The 22956-nt window shown below is 34.7% G+C and overlaps 2 long non-coding RNA genes across 6 annotated transcripts in view; one reads left to right on the forward strand and one right to left on the reverse strand.

Annotated features, from left to right (window-relative positions):
* Positions 1 to 336: 336 nt before the first annotated feature.
* LOC141378436 (uncharacterized) overlaps positions 337 to 22956 on the forward strand; it is a 373512-nt gene continuing 350892 nt past the window's right edge. For 3 of the 5 annotated variants that reach the window (XR_012393079.1, XR_012393084.1, XR_012393083.1), the window contains exon 1: positions 507 to 722. This is a non-coding gene — a long non-coding RNA (uncharacterized lncRNA). Of the gene's footprint in view, positions 723 to 22956 lie in introns of all 5 variants that reach the window. The other 2 variants (XR_012393072.1, XR_012393077.1) reach the window with 2 other exon arrangements.
* On the reverse strand, positions 18446 to 20872 carry LOC141378441 (uncharacterized). Its single transcript, XR_012393086.1, has 3 exons — positions 20761 to 20872; positions 19282 to 20653; positions 18446 to 19174 (listed from the first exon to the last, which is right to left on the reverse strand). It is a non-coding gene; the product is annotated as an uncharacterized lncRNA (long non-coding RNA).

Below are 22956 nucleotides of genomic sequence, written 5' to 3' on the forward strand. Positions count from 1 at the left end.
CAACTGTATATATATATATATATATATATATATATATATACACTAATTTTTATAACAATTATATTCCCAAAAATCTACATAAAATCGAAAAGTCTTTATAGGCCTACTGCAGTTTGCAATAATTTTACTATTACTACTAGTTAGTAAAATCTGATAGATAAAAATCAAAGGTCTAAATAAAGGAAGTGTGTGAACTTCCCACAAACGTCTTTGAGCGGGAAAGCCTAAGCTACACACTTATTGTATGGCCTAATATGGCATAATCATTATGGGAAACTTTTAAAAATGTATTTGTTTGAATTTTTAGCATCTAAAGTTTTGACCTGAAGCATCTCCATAAAATGTTTCTGTTAAAATAAACTCTTTAAATTTGCCTGATCTGGTTGAGTTGGAATGTAAATGGCTAAAATTACCCGTTTCCCGATTAGAATTTCCCCGCCCAATAGCCTTTTCAGCTCTGTGATTGGTCATACTGGTCCAGTTTTTAAATGTCAGTAAAACTGACCAATCACAATCGACTTCCTATTAGATTGGCGGGGCTTTCATCTCTAATGAGAGTTAGACCTCCACAACTAAAAGAAGTAATCCGTTAACTTAGCCACCATGGATTTTCATTATTTACGCCGTGTTAAAGATTGCGTTTGAAGAAATTCGAGTTGAAGCAAAGACCCACCTACCATTAGAGCCTTTGAGAGGATTTTCAACCATTCAATCAACAAAAGGTACGTTAACGTTAATTTGTTCAAAAACAAGCAGGCCGCCGTGCCATATGATATATTTTTGGCCGCTGCTGCCATTGTTTTGTATGCTGTAATTTTATATTAATGTTTTTGTTGTGTGGCATCAGTCACACTGAAGAATTAACGTTACTGTTCAAACTCTGAATGTACAAATTCAATGATCATTTTGCGTATTAACTTTAAGTTACAATGATTCATAATAGTCAGGCGTTTGTTAGGCCGCCGTGCCGATCAAATGATGTAGTTATGTCAACTGAAGATGAGGTAAAGTTGGTTGTAGATTTGCGCATCGGACTTCTAATAATATATTTTTATTGTGTTGAACATTATAAAAAGGGAATCATATTAGCAGCCAACGACTAACGTTATCAAATTTAGTCTTACACATTTGTTCATGAGTTAATTCAATTGTTTTTAAGTCATAATTACATGCGGTTTCAGTCAAAATTTTCAAAGCGTGGTAACGTTAAACATTATAGATCCTTAAAAACGAATGTACGAATATACTGTACCAACCAACTTTGCCTCATTTGTAGGGGGTTCTTTATGAGATTGCTGTAAACTTCAATTTGTTGTCGTATTGAATGTTTGGAAGCTGGCCTGTTGTTGTAGCCATTTTATGATGATGCAAGAAGACGTTGCGTTTTATAAAAAAGGGAAATCTAACGTTATAAATTTTGGTTGATAATACTCTGTGCTGTTTTCTTGTAGCTTTGCGTTTCTTAATGTGGACTGTCCAAGAATTGCCAAAATTGGCAGCACTAATGGGGAAAACTATATGAATGTTATTTTAAGAACGTTAACTAGTTTATCGTTACTTTTTCGTGAAGGGAGATCACATGAACAGAACTGCTTGTAGCCTTTTGATATTGCGAAAAACAATCTAACAATAATAAAAAAAAAATTCGGAATAACTGCAGTAATTGCAGCATTCAAAGCATATTAGACGACACGAGCAATAAATTATAAAATTCTTTGACAATAATATCCTAATGTGTGCAATATGTTATTGTTTTTATACTTTTATAAAATATCCACGTTTCTGTTAAAGCTGATAATATATTTGGGAAAAAAATGTAATTTGAGAAATTAGCTTGCACTAAAACATTTTGAACAAAAGGTGGTGCTGTTGACCTTTTTTCAAAGCTCAAATGCTCATTTTCATGAACTGCAGTTAAAGTACGATGGGTACATAAGCAAAAATCGAATTGTTTCTGTTCCTTTTTTTATAAGATTTACACCGTATTTGTCTTTCTAATACTTAAAATCAATCTCTTTAAAGAATAGTTCAACTACAATTAAAATGTACTCACCATTTGTCCACCGTCCAATTCCAAACGTTTGTGTTTTTATTATGATGAACGCAAAAGAAAGCAATATGAAGAAAAACTGAAAGCAATAGCCATTGACAACTATAATTATATTCTTTGAAAAACAAGTACTTTGGCTATCACTGTCTTATGAATCTTTTTTTGTGTGTGTGTCTATGCAGTTCTGCACTGCACACACACACAGTGCTCAGTATATATGAGTACACCCCCAACAAATCTCTCATTTAAATGTATATTTTCTATAAGATGCTTTAAAATATTATATTTGTTCATATATATTAGTTCAGTCAGTACTGAAGCCAAATCTGGAGCTAATCTAACAAAATAACTTGCATTAAGGGGTTAAAAATTAGTAGCTCAAATATATATGTTAGGGAGAAATATTAAATAAAATTTTAAAATAGCAAAAATCAAGAGAAACAAAATAAAAACTGTTGAAAGTTTGCATTTTGTAATTATTTTTTGCTATGTTTTGCATGAATTTAAATGTATTATCTTTCCATTTCTAAACATGTTTTGTGACGAAATTATTATTTTAATAAATGTATCTGCTTATTAAATCGGTTTTGTTCAAATGCACTAAAATACATATTTACTGAGACATTGATAAAAATATACAGTCAAAATGGGGTTTACTCGTATGCTGAGCACTGTATCTTTCTTTTTTATGTTGTGTCAGTGCCTTTAGCTAGATGTAGATACTGGATTAAATATGGTCATCACCCATTAGAGCTGCTCTTGTGGATTTACATGACTGAAATGTTTTGCTTTTTCAAGAAACTTTTTGTTACTTAACAAATGCACTTAATCACATAAATGTACACAAAAAATGTTTTTAATTGGCAGTGAGTGTAGAAACTTTCAAGAAGAACCTATTGAACCTTTTTTTAATACATACAGTACAAATAAATGGTTCTTTAAATAACCATTAGCTGCAAGAAAAGAGCTCCCTGTCAAAACCTTTATTTTGTACACTAAATTAAAAAGAATTTCAGTGAAATAAAGTCAACATGCTTTAAAACAATTCTGAATAAAATACATCGTTTGTTAATACAGAATGTCCCTCGTACACATCATGTTTTTTTTTTTGGACATATTGCGAATTTGATTAAATTTGCGATTTTTATATATTTTTATTACTTTTTAGTTATTTTTTTATTTTTATTTTGCTGTCAAGCTTCTGCTCAATTCTCCGTATTGCAACTTTTTACTGCTAAAATGCAGTTTGTGTTAAAAAGGGAACTGGAAAGATATAAACCTTAACTTTTTATTTAAATTTGTTTTTAAATTATCAGAAATAAAACCCTCATGTTTCTCTAAAGCAAACAGTAAACACAAATAAAATGACTTTGCACTCAAATTAGGGAGATAGTGTAGCTTATTATACAAACACAAAATAATTATAAAAATGCATAACAATCAGCAAACTAACATCGCTGAAACAAATCTGAATTTGTACTTTGCTGTTGCTCACTATTCGATTAAGCGTTAAAGGAAATACTTTCTTCTGACTTTTTAGGAAGACACTCCTCATATTGCCGCCTGTGGTGCTTTTTTTTTTTTTTTAATTGCTGGTTGTTGTATTTTCTCGTGCTGTGGCAGCAATTTTCACAAATTGTCGTTTTGTCCAGTGTCTGTGACTTTGAACCCAAAATATTCCCATATGTGGATTTCCTTATTCCCATACAGATGTCTTACTTTTCTCTGATATTAAATCTTGTATTATTGCTTCTGAAGCAGAAAAGGCCATCATCTCATTCGTCTGTGCTTTTCTGTTTTTTTTTTTTTATTTTATTTATTTTTTTTATTGTGGGCTTTCCGCAGATTGGGCAGAACAAACGTGTGCTAGTTAGACTATCACACACAGGCGGCAGTCACTAATTTGGTCTGGGCGGGGGAAATTAAATATTGCATATGTTTTATACCGCAGCCTCTTGTGATTTTAGCTAATCGCATTAAACCATGATTTGATTTCGATTAATCCCACAGCCCTAGTTGTAAATATTTATTTTTTCCAGTAGACCCACAGTGGGAATGAACCTGCTCAACACATATGGTACCCTTTTCTTCTATACATTTTAAATTATCATTGGTTCTAGTGCTTAAAAGATGCCCAGCAACCTTGAAAATTCTTATTTTCAATTACTTAACTTCAATCTCATTGATGGCACTTTGTTCCTGAAGTGGACTTTTGCATCCAGGAGACATATAGTGGTCCTGATTTTGTACTTCAATGCTTTTTGCAAGCTGATGTTGATAGTAAACTCCCAGGTCGAAGTGGCTTTAGTTGTAATATTATGCACCGATTCTGGTACAGTAGGTTTAAGAAGAATCGTTCAGTCCTGTCTTAAATGTATGTAAAACCACAGATGTTGAGTCGTCATGGCGACAATCGATTCTTTTCTCATGGCATCAATACCAGCATTTTACTGTGGACAGCTGATTTACAAATACATTTATATTCCCATTTTATGCACTTTATATGTAAGGGCATTTTACATTAACAAAATGTTTGTCTATTTAAGATTTAAATGGAATGCAATGGAATAACAATGTCATGTGTGACTTACTAATGAAATGAAACCATTATACAAATAATGAAAAGAAATTTTGATTATGAAAAAAGACTTACATTTTTCTAACTTTATTAAATATAAGAGATATCAAATTAAAACCACCAGTAGGTGGCGGCAGATAGATAATTTTATATCATAGCTGCATCAAAGTAAAAATAAATCCATTATTGAGCAAATAAACTGAATTAATAAGTGAAAAATCTGCACATATATACTTAATAAATAATAGCTTACTCCAATTCTTTACAACTTTGCAAAAAATAATCATTTTTAAACTCAGAAAGCAGTTCAGTATTGAAAGGGAAACATTTGAAAACATGCATAATAATTTAATGGTCTTAATTCGAAGTATCCCATCCCATTCCTTTAAAGGTGAAAAGAAACTATCGACACACTCTATAAGTGAAAGGTAGAAATTAAGTGATTGTGAAAAGGGCCTATTAAGCTCATCATCCCTCTGTCTCTGTCGCCTCATCACTTCTAGTCGTTCATTGTATAACTGTTGGGAAGTTTAACCTATTAAGAATTAATAGGCAAACTCATGAAATTATATTGAATAAATTGTGTTTGAGTCTAGCAAAGGGTACTCGTATTTTGGTTGGTGTGGGTTTTATCTGCATTATATTCCATTTGTAATGATACCTTCAGTGGGTCCTTAATTTTTTTGACTATAGTCATGCAAATACATACAAAATGGAAAAAAGCATGCTTTTTAAAATAAAAAATAGATAAAATGTGAAAATTAAAATACCATTTCAAATCAAAAACAATATTCAGACACATGGATTCAACATACTGTAGGCAGTTTTAAATATTAAATATAATGCATTAGTATGATCATTTCATAATTATGTTTCTGTAATGTTTTCAACATTTAATTTGAAAAATTGTATGGAATTTTTTTTTGGTGCAGTTGTTTTCATTATAGCTCAGAATTGTTTCATAAGCTCAGAGAAAGTTACCATGATGTATCAGTTTCTGTCTGTGAAAATCTAAATGTAAATATCTACTTTATTTGACTACATGGGCTTCATTTAATAATATATTTGTTCATATGATGTTGTTGTTTTTCCTTTAATAATGTATACAGCAGGTTGCCAAACTTGTTCCTGGAGGGCCCTGGTCCTGCAAAGTTTAGCTCCAACTTCCTTCAACACACCTGCCTGGAAGTTTCATACCCAGAAAGAGCTTGATTAGCGTGTTCAGGTGTGTTTAATTGGGATTGGAACTAAAATATACAGGACACCGGCCCTCCAGGACTAAGTTTGGGCACCCCTGGTATACAGGGTTTCCTCTAAGAATTTTTCAGCTGTGGCGGCAGGCCTTTTACACAGATCTACCACTTATGGCGTTATTTCGATGACAAATGTCATTAGCGCAGTACAAGTTGAAATTGCAATTATGTAATACGAGCATGCGAATCTTCTTGTTTGTGCGTCAATTTCCTCTGTTCATGCACAACTTTTTGCACGCACTCAAATCTACACCGCTCAAGTGCAGATTTTCTTGTGCGCTCAAACACTGCTGAAGTGGGATTTAGTGCGTTCATGTAACGAGTATGTCTCCAACATTTATTAGATTTGCTAGGAATATTTATGAATGTCTCCAATAGACCTTCATAGTGGCATTAATGCATCATGAAGTAAAGTGAAAAGGCTATACTCCAGCAAGATAAAGTCACTGTATGCAGAGCCATAGACCTTTATCTATAAAGTATAATTATGGAAACCGTGTTCATCATAACTGTAAACTACAGGTTTTTGCTGGCCTCACCTATAGCGCAGCCCTGTCATTCAGCATGTCACCTACGATTACAGAAAAGTTTGCACTGTTATGATTCACGTGCCTTATAATATGTTTGGGTGTAATTCTAACCTGCTATCAAAAAAAATATGCCTGAATGTTTTAAATGCGAAGCTGTAATGTAGCCGTGGTGGGATAAATTTTGGTGTGGCGCTCCGCCATGGAAAAAGGAATGTAGCAGAAACCATGGTATATTAAAAACCAGTGCAATGGCTTTGTTTATAGCACTTTCCAAGTAAACGGTTATTCACTCTCAAGTTGGACATCGTGACTGGAGCAGTGAATTCGCATTTTGTTTTTATTTATAAAATTATTATAATTTATGATGATTGCAGTGCAGTGGTTGCTTCTCTCTTTTTATTATTTTTCTATTATTGTACTTTTTATTTATTTATTTATTATTATTTTTTTTTATCCCTGATAGTTAAACCTGTGATAAAGCAAACATCATGTACATCATGTATGTTATTTGTTTTAGCTTAACAATAGAAAAAAAATATTGGTATCTGAATTGGCCAAAATTAATATTATTATTATCGTTTTTATTTATTTATTTAAGAAAAATCAAGATCCGTAAATAATCCCCATATAGACTTTGGGCATGTTGGTGCACTTACTGTAGCTGTGTCAAATGATACTGGCTGCAGAGTCTTCCAGATATGAATGTCAGGGTTGAGATTTGAGCTGTTATTGTTGCTCATTCATTCTTGAAATTCCTCGTCCATGTTGAAGAAAGATCTCCTCTGGAAACCAAACTAATGCATCTTGCAAAATTGCATGCTTGCAGACACTAAAATACTCAACACAGAATCACAACATAAGCTGAGCACTTACCATTTCACATTGAAATATGCTTACATTTCAAATGCTCAGTCCCTCTGAGATGGTACATACAGTAGAAGGGTTTTTGTACAGTGAATGTGCGTTTCCTGTTACTGTGGGCCTCAAAGCACAAAAGTAAAGAGCAGAATCCGTAACGGCTGCAGACGACATCTCTAGACTAACACGTTTTTGTGCTTTGTGAAGTTGGACTGACAGGCGTGGATGAGGTGGAATGGCATTTGTCACGTATTCAGAAGCTTCATCAATCATAATGAGAAACTCCAGTCTTGATCCAATTTTTTGTTGGAACCAGTACAAGCTGTCAATGGAGCCTTCATATGTGCATGAGAGTGTTATATTTGAATTCTCCATTAACTGTGCGGTGTCGTTATCTGGTTTAATTTTATCCCCAGTTGTTTCACCTGTAATGACATAGATTTAGCAAATATTGCTTGACATCCAAAGAAAAAAAAAAAGGATATTGTGGGCTTTTTTTCATAAGAACAAACAGTAAAAGCAACTAAAGCCAGTTTCTTACCCAAGTAATTGAAAAGCATGAACAGACAGGGCAACAGCATCGCTTTTGTGTAGATTTTGTCAAGAGCATTGGTCTTCTCTGGTCTTTTGAGACATTGTGATGATGTTCTCTTTGGCAGTGACTTTTCTTGTGTTAGCTCCACCCACTTATTTTCTTAAAAGCTTCCCACAGGCATCAGAAGTTCTCTCTTTTCCTTTGCAAAGTTAAAGTTAATTTTGAAATAGTCGGCCCATGGTTAATTAGGTATGTGTTTATATATTTTATATATATAGTGCATGCTGATAGTCCTATAGTTGAAATATAGCGAAGTAAACTTCACATCTGCCTATTTAGAATGCCTTTTGTAAGCTAGAAAAAACTGTGTTTATTGGTTGCAAATGCAGTGAAACTAATCAGAACCTGCAATTCTGTGTTCATAGTTATTCAACAACTTGAGATAATAATGTATTACATTTTATCCAAGTTTATAGTCAGTTTTGGCCTATTGTAATATGAATGTTGCAGGTTCAATACAGGTCCCGGCAGTTGTCGGTGTGTGCGCATGTTTTTGTAAATTGTCTGTTTATCTATAAAATATATTTGTGGTATTTTTTGCAATAAGTCATTTTGATGACAGTTGCTATGTATCCAATCAGAGACCAAAAAAACTCCTGTGTCTTTGAAGTAAAGTCTAAATATTTTATTTTATCCTATTTTTATATTTTACACCCTCCTCCTGGATACATACAATCTTGCAGAGCTCAACCATATTTGACCATATTAACCAATTTAATACCTGAAGCAGCTGATTAATGTTTTAGGGAGGATCATATAAAATACACAAGGATGTCTGCTGAGGCATGTAATAAATATTGCGGGACAGTGGATAGAGTTCGAGACCTCAAGCATACATTGAAATGTTATTTCTGTCTCATTCATATGGGCCGCCCTCTCTCTCTCGTTATTTCCATATACAGTATACTTAACCGAAGAAGACGTAAACTACGGTCATCACTGCATGAGGATTAGGATTGTAGAAACAGATAAATAGATCAAACATGAAGAGAATAAACAAACAATTGTGGCAATATCTAGATTATTTGGATTCTTCAAGTTATCTGGAGTTTTTTTATTAAAGTATAAAATAAAGTATATTTATAGTGCAATGCGAATTGACATAGCCTTTGAAATAATGGCATGATTTCTTCTTTATTTTGTGATATTAAACAATGCCTGGTCATCATTTTCAATTTTTTATTTTGTTTTAATCACTTGACTGTTTTAAAGTGAATTTAGAGTAATGTTGTCATAATATATGTCAGTAAATCTGTGTTTGTAAACGGGCTCAACTATTGCATTTGTATTACTGTAATATATGATTGCACAGACCAACTATAAGTTTCATCGTAATTAAGTCATATTTTTACCACGTTAAAATTAAATTTTTACATTTTTTTAAAATTAATTTTATTAATTTATTTAAATTTTAAATAACGATAAAAGATCAAAAATAAGCAACTGGAATAACTACAGCAGTCTCCAACGCCAATCTCATATGAAGCATGAGATTGCGATGACGTGTGCAGTGCTGTAGTGGTGTCCCATTTTTTTAGGGAGAAGATTTTGAAGTCTTTCCCTTTCGCACTCTGCTTTAAGGGCCAAGGGCAAGGGGTACAGAAATAAAATTAGAGTTGGTTCTAGGTCACCAGTTAGGGTAGGGTAATATAAAAAAAACAATGGACATTTGTGGAATGTTTCTACAATTCACAAAAGCAAACTTGTCTCAGTGTGGTCTCACTTTCTTTTGATGGGCTGAAAACGGGATCAATTTAAGTAGGAAATTCATAGTTGAGAATATTCAAGAACGTCAGTTTAAGAACTGCTAAAAATGCCATATTACTGCATTTAGTGAATCGCTTTTTTAAAATTGAGTATCACTATGGATATGTTATTGTACTGAATTTCTCCTTTAGTTTTTGTACAGTGTAGTTGTGTTTCCTGTCACTGTGGGCTCCAGGGCACAGTAGTACACAGCCGAGTCTGACACTGCAACAGAGGAGATCTCCAGATCCACAAGTTTCTCACTGAGGTTGATGGACATATGTGGCTGTGGTGGAGAAGCTTCAATTGTAGTTTTAGTAGACCTCACAATCAGCAGCAGAAACTCTGGTCTTGATCCAGGCGTCTGTCGGTACCAGAGGAGCCTGTAAGGCGATGTATTAAATGTACAAGACAGAGTGATGTTGCTTCCTTCAGTTAAAACTACAGATGTTCTCGCTGGTGTGATGACATTCCCATTTACTACACCTGCAAAGGCATTAAAGAATGTTATTACTTGATCAGTTATGCTTAGAATAAAGTTTTTTATTTATTATAGTGATGTTCTTTAATACTGTGTAAAATATTTGATAAACACCACTTATAGTAACTGATAAAACATATTTTGTTGGAATGTGGAAGTTTTAATACCATTAGACAATTTTAAAAAGGTACCACCAGGAAGAATCTTAAATTATTTATCAAAAATTTTACTGAAAAATTATATTTAACTTTAATATATTTTGTGTGAATTTTTTTATTTATATCCTACATATTTGTCTTAGTAACTTTTTTAAATGGTAATACGAATTTGATTTTATCATGTAATACTTTATATACATCCATTTTGCCACAAAATAGCCATACGTAAATAAATAATAAATAAATAACTTACAGTAACTGAGGATAAAGATGAAAAATAATGAGATGAGTAACATGTTTCTGTAGTTTGAGTTCAGCCTTCAAATGTCTGTATGAAGGAAAGTCAGTGTTGACTTGATTTCTTCTGCTGAAGATGGCAAAGTCTCAAGCTCCTCCCACAGATTTCCTTTCTCATCAGATCATACAGGTACAAACAGAATATGAATAAGCTTTTTAGTCTACAAACTAAAATGGTCCGTCTGATTTATCAAATCTTAGTACTGCGGAATTGTGCAGATATTGAATGTTTCAAGTATTAGTTTACCTCTCGTATCTGTATTATGAGATCTTGCTAAGGGCTAATGTCTCAGAGAATCAGCAAGCACTAGCTACTGTAGATATGTTTACAACTTTTAACATTAGAAGTACTAGCTTTTAGAAATAAAGTGTTAACTTTTACAAGTTCAGGCTTTAACCTCTGCATTGTGCATCATAATCGAAATCATTCAGTTTTTGTTCAGTGTTTCTGTGTTTCCTGTCACTGTGGGCTCCAGGGCACAGTAGTAAAGAGCAGAATCCTGCATCTCTGTATGAAATATGCTCAAATTCATACGTTTGATTTCTTTTTCAGCCACAGCGAGCAGACGAAGCCTGGAGTAAGACTGATTGTTGCTCTCAGTGTGAAAAATGATGTTCTCTGGTTTAGATCCGGGATACTGTCGATACCACTGCAAATTGCGAATATTGCTATTGTATTTGCAGGAAAGTGTGGCATTTTTTCCAGCCAAAACAATCTGTTCTGTGGACAGTGATGATATCACTTCCTTACCAGCATTCCCTAATAAAAATATAAATAAACCATCAAAAATGTGTTTATAAACCATATAAACAGTTGATTTATAAGTGCTTCTAAAAAGCTGTGCTATTCTCCCATAGATCACTCACCTTTAAAAAGAGTAAATAATAGGAGCACCATGGACAACATCATCAACACAAGACTAAAAGGCCTTTAGAGTTGTGAATTAGTTTCCTCCTCACTGACTCTGTTTACATGTGCACTCTGTTTTGAGAGAACTGAAATATGAGCTCCACCTTCTGGCAAAACCTCTGCTTAACCGAGGCTGTCTGGTTTACTGTATATTGTAAACAATTATTCGTTTTGTTAAATTTTTACTAAAACCACCAAAATTATTGTACAGTAACAGGATAAACCAATTTGACATGTCTACAAATATAACCATATATATTATTATTTAATGTCATTATGTTCATGTAACTCGACCTTAATGAGTTTTACTGCCAGTTTGAGAAAACCCCCCACACCCACTCTGAAATGCTCTTCACGCCATCATAAACACATTTTTAACACCAGCCTGTTTAAAATCCTGTGCTGACCAACTGGCCCCTCATCTTCACCCTGATCTTTAACAGATCACTGGAGCTTTGTGAAGTGCCCTTCAGCCTTAAACACTCCCATCATCATCCCCATCCCAAAGAAGCCCAAACTTACAGGACTAAATGACTACAGACTGGTGATGCTAACATCTGTGGTCATTAAGTTTTTTGAAAAACTGGTGCTGGCCCACCTGAAGGACATCACTGCACCCTCACTGGACTCTCTTCAGTTTGCCTACAGAGCAAACAGGTCTGTGGATGATACAGTCAATATGAGACTGCATTATGTTCTGCAACACCTAGACGGACAAGGCACCTATGTGAAGATTTTGTTTGTTGACTTCAGCTCGGCTCTTAACACTATCATCCTGCCAAAATGAACTCTGCTCTCCGTGCCCACCTCTGTCTGTCAGTGCATCAACAGCTTCCTAACGGACAGGCAGCAGCTGGTGAAGCTGCAAAAATTCTCATCCTGTACCCGCGCAATCAGCACTGGCACCCCCCAGGGGTGTGTCATCTCCTCACTGCTCTTCTCCCTGTACATAGATGACTGCACTTCAAAGGACTCCTCTGTCAAGCTCCTAAAGTTTGCAGAAGACACCACATTAATCGGCCTCATTCAGGACAGTGATGAGTCTGCTTACCGACAGGAGATTAAGGAGCTGGCTGCCTGTTGCAGTCACAACAACCTGGAGCTTAACGTGCTCAAAACAGTGGAGATGATAGTGGACTTCAGGAGAAACCCCCTTGCTCTCCCCCCCACTAAGCATCATGGACAGCATTGTGGGAGTAGTGGAGTCATTCAGGTTCTTGGGCACCACCATTTCTCAGGACCTGAAGTTGGACACTCACATTGACTCCATTATCAAAAAAGCTCAGCAAAGGCTGTACTTTCTTCATCAACTGAGGAAGTTCAACCTCCCAAAGGAGCTGCTGAAAGTAAAGTTCTACATCTCCATCATCGAATAAGTCCTCTGTACGTCAATAACTGTCTGGTTTAGCTCAGCTACCAAATCTGACCTTCGAAGACTACATCGAATAGTTCGGACTTCTTAGCAAATCATTGGTACAACTCTTCCTAATCACCAATATCTGTACTTATCCAGAGCGAGCAGAAGGGCAGCCAAAATCACTCTGGACTTCTCACACCCAGCACACTGCCTCTTTAAACTGTTACCTTCTGTAAGACGCTACAGAACACTGCGTACCAGAACAGCACAACACAGAAACAGTTTCTTCCCTCAGGCAATCCATCTCATAAAGACTTGATGATGATGATAATAATTGTGTAACCGACATCACTACTTACACTTTTTATACACACATGCACTTATTTAACAACACACTTTACCTGCAAATTTGCACATAACAGCTGCACATATAATATATATAGTAATATACCTGTACATACACTTGTCAATTTGGATATTTGCATTTACTACTTGCTTCTATTTTTCAAATATATTTATTATCTGTTTTTGTCCTGTCTCTGTAATTCTGTTGCACTGTAGGAGCTCTGTCACGAAAACAAATTCCTCATATGTGTGAACATGCATGGCAATAAAGCTCTTTCTGATTCTGATATCTTAAAGAAATGTAAATGTTTGCATGACATGACAAACTTTTAAAAGTTTATTTTTAAATGTTTCATATTCTGACATAAGTATAATTGCTCTTGCAGTTTTTGTACAGTGTAGTTGTGTTTCCTGTCACTGTGGGCACCAGGGCACAAAAGTACACAGCAGAGTCTGTCAATTGTGTAGAAGTGATGGTCAGATTCATGTGTTTGACTGCTTTATCAGATGCAGCGGTCATGCGGCCCTCAGTTTGTGGCTTGTTCTCAAAGTAAAGAAATATATTTTCAGGTTTAGATCCGGGAAACTGATGGTACCACTGCAGATTCTGAACACTTCCAGAGTAGCTGCAGATCAGTGTAACAACATCTCCTTCCAGAACATGTTTCTCTTTGAAGAGTGGTCTTATCACTTCTTCACCAGCATTCTCTGTTTAAAGCAAACAATGATTTATTATTATTATTTATTAAGATGATCTTAATGTTAGATTGTCAAACAGTATAAATAATGTCCACTGTAATGACTAATTACTCACCTTTTAGAAGATAAAATATAGTCAATACCAGGAGCAACATCATCACCAATACGAGACCGTGACTTTGAGAGTCAAAACTTTCACTCCAAGAGTATAACTGACTCAATGAGTCTGCTCTGTATTTAAACAGTTGAACTAGTTGTTCTTGATTGTTCCTAGAGCTCCACCTCCTGGCAGAATGCATGTGAGATCACATTTACTACAACACCTCAGTATTAAACAAGCAAAAAGACCCTTTTTGTTACTAGTTAGGGCTGCACGATATTGGGAAAATCTGACCTTGTGATATTTTGTTTTGCTGTGATATATATTGCGATATGAATGTAATTTTACCAGATAATTTAAACACACAGAGACTATGTCTCTCGGCTGGCCTGGGAACGCCTCTGGATCTCCCTGGAGGAAATGTCTGGGGAGAGGGAAGTCTGGGGTTCAGAAGATAATGAATGAATAATTTAAACACCTCTAGTTGGAAAGATTTCATTAACTAGATCAACTGGGGTCATCAAGCCATGTTCTATGCAGTGCATCTGCATAAAATATAATAAATTACTAGCATAATTAAAAACTATAGAGCAAAAATAAGAGCAATTCTAGCGTTATGGAGGTGACATTTGCAGTAAAATCTCAAAACATCAATTCACAGAGAAAGTCTATGTTGACATTATATTGAAACATCTGTTTATATTTTCCTAAACAGAGGTGCGGGAGAAGAAAAATATATCAATCTGTAAGGATTTTTTCTATTTTAAAAAAGGGAAATAAACATGCGTTATGGATGTGACCAAAAAGTTAACGAGTTTACAGTATACAATATACTTTGTAGAAATTCTGTAAATTAAACTGTGCAACCTAAAATAAACAATGCTCATCTAAAGGATAGTAGTTGGCTCACTGTAGAAAAAAAACAATTAGTTTTATGTTATTTGACATTTTTCGCATTTGAGGAAAAATATGTTATGGATGAGACCGATGTTAAATTGGCATTTGTGATTTTGATAAATCAAATATGATTGCTTGAAAACATTAACGGAGACATATTTGTAAAAGCACTGTACAATACTCGCTTGCACAAAAACGCAGAAACTGTTTGGTTTTTTTTCATGGCAAGGTTGACATTTACATAAATTGCTTAAAAGTGAATTAAACAGTGCTTTATGGTTTTCTGGGGAGTCTAACAGTATTGAAATATAGAAATTGAACAATCAAACAAAATAAACATGGTCAACATTGTATAAATAATATTATACATTAATATAAAATAATATTTAATAATATCTCTATTTTTTTAAAATCCTTAATAAATAATCAAATCCTGCGTTTGACTGTTGCAGAAACACATATTGCGATATCCATGCTCAAACGATATATTGTTCAGCCCTATTATTGCTAATATATTTTTTTGTACTTTAACCATCAACCTGTGTAGTTTAACTTGTTAATAAAACACGTTTTAGCACGTTTGTGAATGATTTTAGTTATACGATTCAATTGATTGGCCAATTTGATTACTAAATGCAAAATATTAATGAGTTATATTCATTTAAATAAAGTTATCAGGATTAACATGTTCTTTCTCTATACATATAAGGAGCTCTCTAGTTAATTTAGGATTTCCCCCTTTATTTGTGTTGTCAATTTTGTATAATTGATACCAAAATTGTATCCTGTTGTGCACAAGCAACAAGCAATTGTTGTACAACCTGATGCCTTACTATGTTTGATTAAATTAACTTCAAAGGAATATTTTTTTTTTCTCCAGCCTGTTGATTCACGTCATTCTGTATTGTTTAATTTGTTGTAAAGTTTGTTTTATTCTTTTATTTATAATCATTCTGTTTTTGTTGAGTGTTTCTGTGTTTCCTGTCACTGTGGGCTGCAGGGCACAGTAGTAAAGAGCAGAATCCTGCATCTCTGTATGAAATATGCTCAAATTCATACGTTTCATTCCTTTCTCACCCACAGCAAGCAGGCGAAGCTTGAAGTCTGACTGATTTTTGCTCTCAGTGTGAAAAATGATATTCTCAGGTTTGGATCCGGGATACTGTCGATACCACTGCAAATTGTAAACATTGCCATTGTATTTGCAGGAAAGTGTGGCATTTTTTCCAGCCAAAACAATCTGTTCTGTGGACAGTGATGATATCACTTCCTCACCAGCATCCCCTATTAAAAAAGAAAGCAATCATTAAAAAATTACATTTTATAAACTATATATAAGCAGTTGATTTATATGCGTCTTAATTTAGATGTTATATTTCTTTAGATCACTCACCTTTAAAAAGAGTAAATATCAGGAGGACCAGGAACAACATCATCAACATGAGACTAAAAGGTCTTTAGAGTTGAGAGTTAGTTTCCTCCTCACTGACTGTTTATATGTGCTCTCTGTTTTGAGAGAACTGAAATGTGAGCTCCACCTTCTGGCAAAACCCCTGCTTAACTGAGGCTGTCTGATGTTGTAAAAACCTATTTATTTATATTGAATTTGCCTTAAATCTACCTAAATTATTCTACAGCAATACCATACACCAATTTGTTGTCTATCTAGTACTAGTTGTATTCACTTTATATGTTTAGTTTTAACTTTATCATCTTCTGTCGTAAATATAATTGCTCTTGCAGTTTTTGTACAGTGTAGTTGTGTTTCCTGTCACTGTGGGCTGCAGGGCACAGTAGTACACAGCAGAGTCTGTAATTTCTGCAGAACTGATGGTCAGATTCATGTGTTTGACTGCTTTATCAGACGCAGCAATCATGCGGTTCTTAGTTGTAAACATGTTCTCAAAGTAAAGAAATATATTTTCAGGTTTGGATCCGGGAAACTGATGGTACCACTGCAAATTCTGAACATTTCCAGAGTAGCTGCAGATCAGTGTAACAACATCTCCTTCCAGAACATGTTTCTCTTTGAACAGTATAAATAATGTCCACTGTAATGACTAATTACTCACCTTTTAGAAGATAAAATATAGTCAATACCAGGAGCAACATCATCACCAATACAAGACTGTGACTTTGAGAGTCAAAACTTTCACTCCAAGAGTATAACTGACTCAATGAGTCTCTGCTCTGTATTTAAACAGTTGAACTAGTTGTTCTTGATTGTTCCTAGAGCTCCACCTCCTGGCAGAATGCATGTGAGATCACATTTACTTCAATACCTCATTATTATCAGATGCAGCAAAAAAAAACAACTGTTACTTTTTTGTACTTGACCATCGGCTTATTTAGTTTAACTTGTTAATAAAATATGTTCCAGCAAGCTTGTGAATGTGACTGTTCTTAGTTATAAAATTCAATAGATTCATTGAAAACCGTAATAGCAATTTTTTTTTTACAGTTTGATTATGTAATAAAGGACATGCTTAATATTTCTGCAAAATATTAAGTAAGAGTTGTGGTCAGTTAAAGAAAGTTACAGGATTAACCTGCTCTTTCTACCAACAGAAGGAACTCTTTTTTTTTTTTTTTTTTTACTTTTTTTTTTTACTTTTTTTTTATTTCAAGAGTTCACATTTAGCAGATGATTGATTTATAAAGCGTTTGGCATGCTGTCCTAGTAGAGAGCCCAGAGCTCATCAGATCCTCGAGCCCAGGGCTCCCTTCCATTTGCAGGGTGAGTTTGAGCTCAGGTAGATCTCAGGAACTTCCCTGCTGTATAGAGCTAATGACTAAATAGGACTCACTACGAAGAGATAACTGCTGACTTGGAGCACATATGGTGCCAATTTGGATTAGTAAATTAACTTATGTCGCTTGCCTTTGGATGGTGGGAGGAAACTGGGGGGCCCGGGGGAAGCTCACGTGAGCATGGCTAGAACATTTAAACTCTGTTTTTTTATAGTAAGTTAAGAATCATCAGATTGGTGAATCATGCAATAATGCAGGACTAGCCATGGCCAATAATAAGTATGTGATCCTCTTGAAATTAGTTTGTATATATACTTTACTTAGAATTTCCTTCTTAAATTGTGTTGTCAATTATGTATATTTGATACCAACATATTATGTGCACAGGCAGTCTTTTTATACAGTAATCTGATGTCAAACTCTTATCTGATTGTGAATAAATTAGTTTCAAAGGAAGTTTTTTTTTTCATACTATTATCTTTAATTTATTTGAACGTTTTTTTTCCCCCAATGACCTTAAAAGAAACTGCCTTTCTGTACAGTGAAACATCAGTTTAAAATATTTTTTGAAGCTACACTAACTTGACACCTGTGCTATATCTACCTCTTTCTCCAAGCCGTCTGTTAGGCCTTCACATTCACACAAGGTTCTTGAAAGTGGAAAAAGATCTTTCAGATTACTCAATTGTTCCCTGTACTAAATTATAATAATAATAGTAATAAAAAAAAAAATATATATATTTTTTTTTTATATATGTGGATGACTTTTTTTAATCGCATAAAGATCTTTTTTTTTCCACTTTCAAGAACTTTTTTTGGTAATAAAAATGACCCTGGATGGATCTTTTAAGAGGCTTTTGTTTTTAAGAGTTTGGATTTTCTAGGTTTAGTTAACGACATATTTACTTTACATTGCTTTTTTATGAGTTTAACACGCCATTCTGTTGTAGGCTTATCAATATTATATTTTTCACACCCCTGTATATAACATGGAATAAAGCAAGCTGGTTACTTTACATGCCTACTGGACCGTAACTTTGTCTTTGTCAAAAACAGTAGCCAAAAAATAAACTGAACTACAAATGAACAATAATAAACAAGTCAATGGGGCTCTAATGTTTTATGAAAAAGATGGAGAAACACAACACTATACAGCAAAGAAAGAAAAGACTGAGACACTGCATGAAGATCCCCCTTTTTACTATAGAAATATGATTTATGCAAGAAACAGGTTTTTGTAGAGTGTAGACCACTTTCCTGTCACTGTGGGCTGCAGGGCACAGTAGTAAACGGCAGAATCTGATACAGCAGCGAATGAGAGGATCAGATTTACACGTTTGTTGTTCTGAAGTTGGATGGACATATGTGGGTGAGGTTGTTCAGCTTTGGTGACGTACTTTGAAGATTCATCTATCAGCAGCAGAAACTCTGGTCTTGATCCAGGTGTCTGTCGGTACCAGTGGAGACTGTAGGCTGATTCATCATATGTGCAGGACAGAGTGATGCTGCTTCCGTCAGTTACAACTACTGATGTTTGCTCTGGTCTAATAATATCACCATTAGAGTCACCTGGAAAGACAATGCAAGGGATTTGTTTAGACTAGATAAAATGAATTGTATTTTTTAGAGATATTTTTGGAATGTGGTGTGAAGTGTGTTGGACTAAAAGTACTTACAGTAGCTGAAGATCAAATGGATGAAAACCAACGTAATGAGTAACATCTTGCTGTAGTTTGAGTTGTCTTTCTGTGGCTTCTTTCAGTGTCTGTGTGAAAGAAAGTCAGTGTTGTCTTTTTGATTTCTGCTGAAGATAAAACATCAAGCTCCTCCCACTCATTGCCCCATTCTTATCCATACAGGTACATACAGATTGTGAATAAGCTTTTAGTTTACAAACTAAAAATGGTCTGTTGGTTCTATAAGATACAATGCTATATCAAAATTGCACTGGAATCATGCAGATTTTGAATGTTTCAAGCATTAGTTTGTCTCTCATATCTGTATTATGAGGTAACGTTATTGCAATGGCTGATATTTTAGAGAATCAAGACACTAGACCCATCACCATATCTTTTTTTGTTGTACTATATAATGCACTGAAATATATTGTAATAAACCATATAAGACCATTTTATCCCACTCATTATATAATGCCAGAATGACAATATAATAGTTTCATAATGCAAGTACACTCTTCCAAAGAACACAATATTTTATAGTTAAAAAATGTTCATTTTAATAATAGTCATTTTAACGATTTAATAATTGGTCATTGAAATCAAAATGTGAAAATGTATGTTTTAAACAAATAAATAATAATAAATGTTAACAAAAAAGTGCAAGGTATAATAAGTAAACAAGGCTGCGATATCTGCTGCCAGATCTATTTTCAGTTGTCAGAGAGCCACAAAAATATACTATTGTTAATACTGTAGTGTTTTTATCTTTTTTTTTTAAACTGACAACTCCAATAGAAATAAAGGTGATGCACAATCAGCTAAAATGTTGCAGGAATTGGTTTATGCATGGGCAATTATATTTTGCATCACCAAAGATGTTTGAGGTTGTGTCCATGTTTTGTGCGATAAGTCGCTTTATTGAATATTGTGACAGGCCTATTAGGCACAGTTTTAGATTTGATAAAAATATGCAGAAGTTCATTGTCCACTAGAGAGTGAGCTTTAAACTCTGCATTGTGCATACTGATCCACATCATTCAATTTTTGTTGAGTGTTTCTGTGTTTCCTGTCACTGTGGGCTCCAGGGCACAGTAGTAAAGAGCAGAATCCTCCATCTCTGTATGAAATATGCTCAAATTCATACGTTTCATTCCTTTCTCAGTCACAGCGAGCAGACGAAGCCTGGAGTGAGACTGCTTGTTGCTCTCAGTGTGATAAATGATATTCTCAGGTTTGGATCCGGGATACTGTCGATACCACTGCAAGCTGTAAACATTGCCATTGTATTTGCAGGAAAGTGTGGCATTTTTTCCGGCCAAAACAATCTGTTCTGTGGACAGTGATGATATCACTTCCTCACCAGCAGTCTCTATTAAAAAAAGCAATCATTAAGAAAATTACATTTTATAAATCATATATAAACAGTGGATTTATTTGTGCTTTGAAAAGGTGGTTATATTTCTGTTGATCACTCACCTTTTAAAAGAGTAAATATCAGGAGGGCCAGGAACAACATCATCAACACGAGACTAAAAAGCCTTTTAGAGTTTCCTCCTCTCTGACTCTGTTTATATGTGCACCCCATTTTGAGAAAACTGAAATGTGAGCTCCACCTTCTGGCCATACCTCTGCTTAACAGGGACTGTCTGATGTTGTAAATTGTACAAAATTATTTGTATTGAATTTTACTTAAAAATACCTAAAGTACTATACCGCAATACAATAAATCAATTTGTTGTCTGTCTAGTCCTAGTTTAGTGTTCACTTTGTTTAGTTTTAACTGAGTTATCTTCTGTCATTCTTTCATTCATTTTCTTTTCAGCTTAGTCCCTTTATTAATCTGGGGTCGCAACAGCGGATTGAACCACCAACTTATCAAGCATATGTTTTACACAGTGGATACCCTTCCAGCTGCAACCCATCGCTGGAAAACATCCATCCTTACAAACTCATTCACACACATACACTATGGATAATTTAGCTTACCCAATTCACCTGTACCATATGGGTTTGGACTGTGGGTACCCGGAGGAAACCCACGCAAACATGGGGAGAACATGCAAACTCCACACAGAAATGCCAACTGACCCAGCCGGGGCTTGAACCCGCAATCTTTTTGCTGTGTGGTGATTGTGCTACCCACTGCACCACCGTGCTGCCATCATCTTCTGTCATAAACTGCTCTTGCAGTTTTTGTACAGTGTAGTTGTGTTTCCTGTCACTGTGGGCTGCAGGGCACAGTAGTACACAGCAGAGTCTTTCACTTTTGTAGAAGTGATGGTCAGATTCATGTGTTTGACTGCTTTATCAGATGCAGCAGTCATGCGGCCCTCAGTTTGTGGCTTGTTCTCAAAGTAAAGAAATATATTTTCAGGTTTAGATCCGGGAAACTGATGGTACAACTGCAAATTCAGAACATTTCCAGAGTAGCTGCAGATCAGTGTAACAACATCTCCTTCCAGAACATGTTTTTCTTTGAAGAGTGGTCTTAACACTTCTTCACCAGCATTCTCTGTTAATAATAATAATAGTAATAATTGCTGAATATTAATATTATTAATAATAATAATAGTAATTGACCAATTCAGATTGTCAAGAGGAAAAAATAATGAATTTCTCACCTCTAAGAAGAGAAATTGTAATAAATACCAGGAGCAGCAACATCATGCATCAGACAGGGACGTTGAGAGTAAAAATGCTGTTCACTCCTGAACACGGGAACTAAAACTTGTAGAGCTCCACCTTCTGGCAAAATGAAACAAAAAATCCAGAATATCATGGCTGCAGTGTAATAAATGCATCTGGAATTACAAATAGAAGCTCTCTCTCTCTCTCTCTCTCTCTCTCTCTCTCTCTCTTTTTCTCGCTCTCTTCTGGCAATGTTTAAAAAGTTTGTTGTAGCATGTTGGTTTTAATAAAATGAAAAATGATGTGTGATTTTTGACTGGAATATTGAAAAAGAATGCAGTAAGCCTTCCATGATGTTTCTGTCATGATTTGGTAAACAAATATCCAGTCCTCTTATTCTGCAATGTACCAATAAGCTCTTTTAGGTAATTGTTTAGGACTTCCTATTCATTTGGCCATAGTGCAATTGACTAATAATAATAATTATTAGTATAAAGAATAAACTGCAGACAAGGTCAAAATATTTGCTGCATATATAATTTTGTTCATGACATCAGGCAGCATAACAAAGTTTTTTTTATTAATGGCTAAAAAAAACTATAGCACGTGAATGAGAGTGCAAATCTCGGGAGAAATTAGGGACAATGGCTGCGTTTGCATTAATGAACAGGGTCAATATAATGTAGGGCTGCAAAATAAATCATTTCAGCATTGATACTGAAAATGTGTGTCTGCAATAGTTACATTGCAGGATATGCAATGTTGAGTTGGGATTATAGTTGATCTGCACAACAGATAGAGAATAGATGAGATTTGTGGAGTATTTGCAAAGTATAACCATAACAGTGAAACTTTATAATTTGCATGCATTGTAAAGGCATTTCAAGAGAGTTTAAGGTAAGGCTGCACAATATATTGTTTTAGCAAAATGCTAGAATGACAATATAATAACATCACAATGCTAGTACGCCTGTCCAAAAAACACATTTCAGGGCTCGAAAATTAAATTTTTTGCTTGGTAGCACCGGTGCTCCTAACTTTAAA

Source organism: Danio rerio, chromosome 2, assembly GCF_049306965.1.
Source record: "Danio rerio strain Tuebingen ecotype United States chromosome 2, GRCz12tu, whole genome shotgun sequence".
Lineage (NCBI taxonomy): Eukaryota > Metazoa > Chordata > Actinopteri > Cypriniformes > Danionidae > Danio > Danio rerio.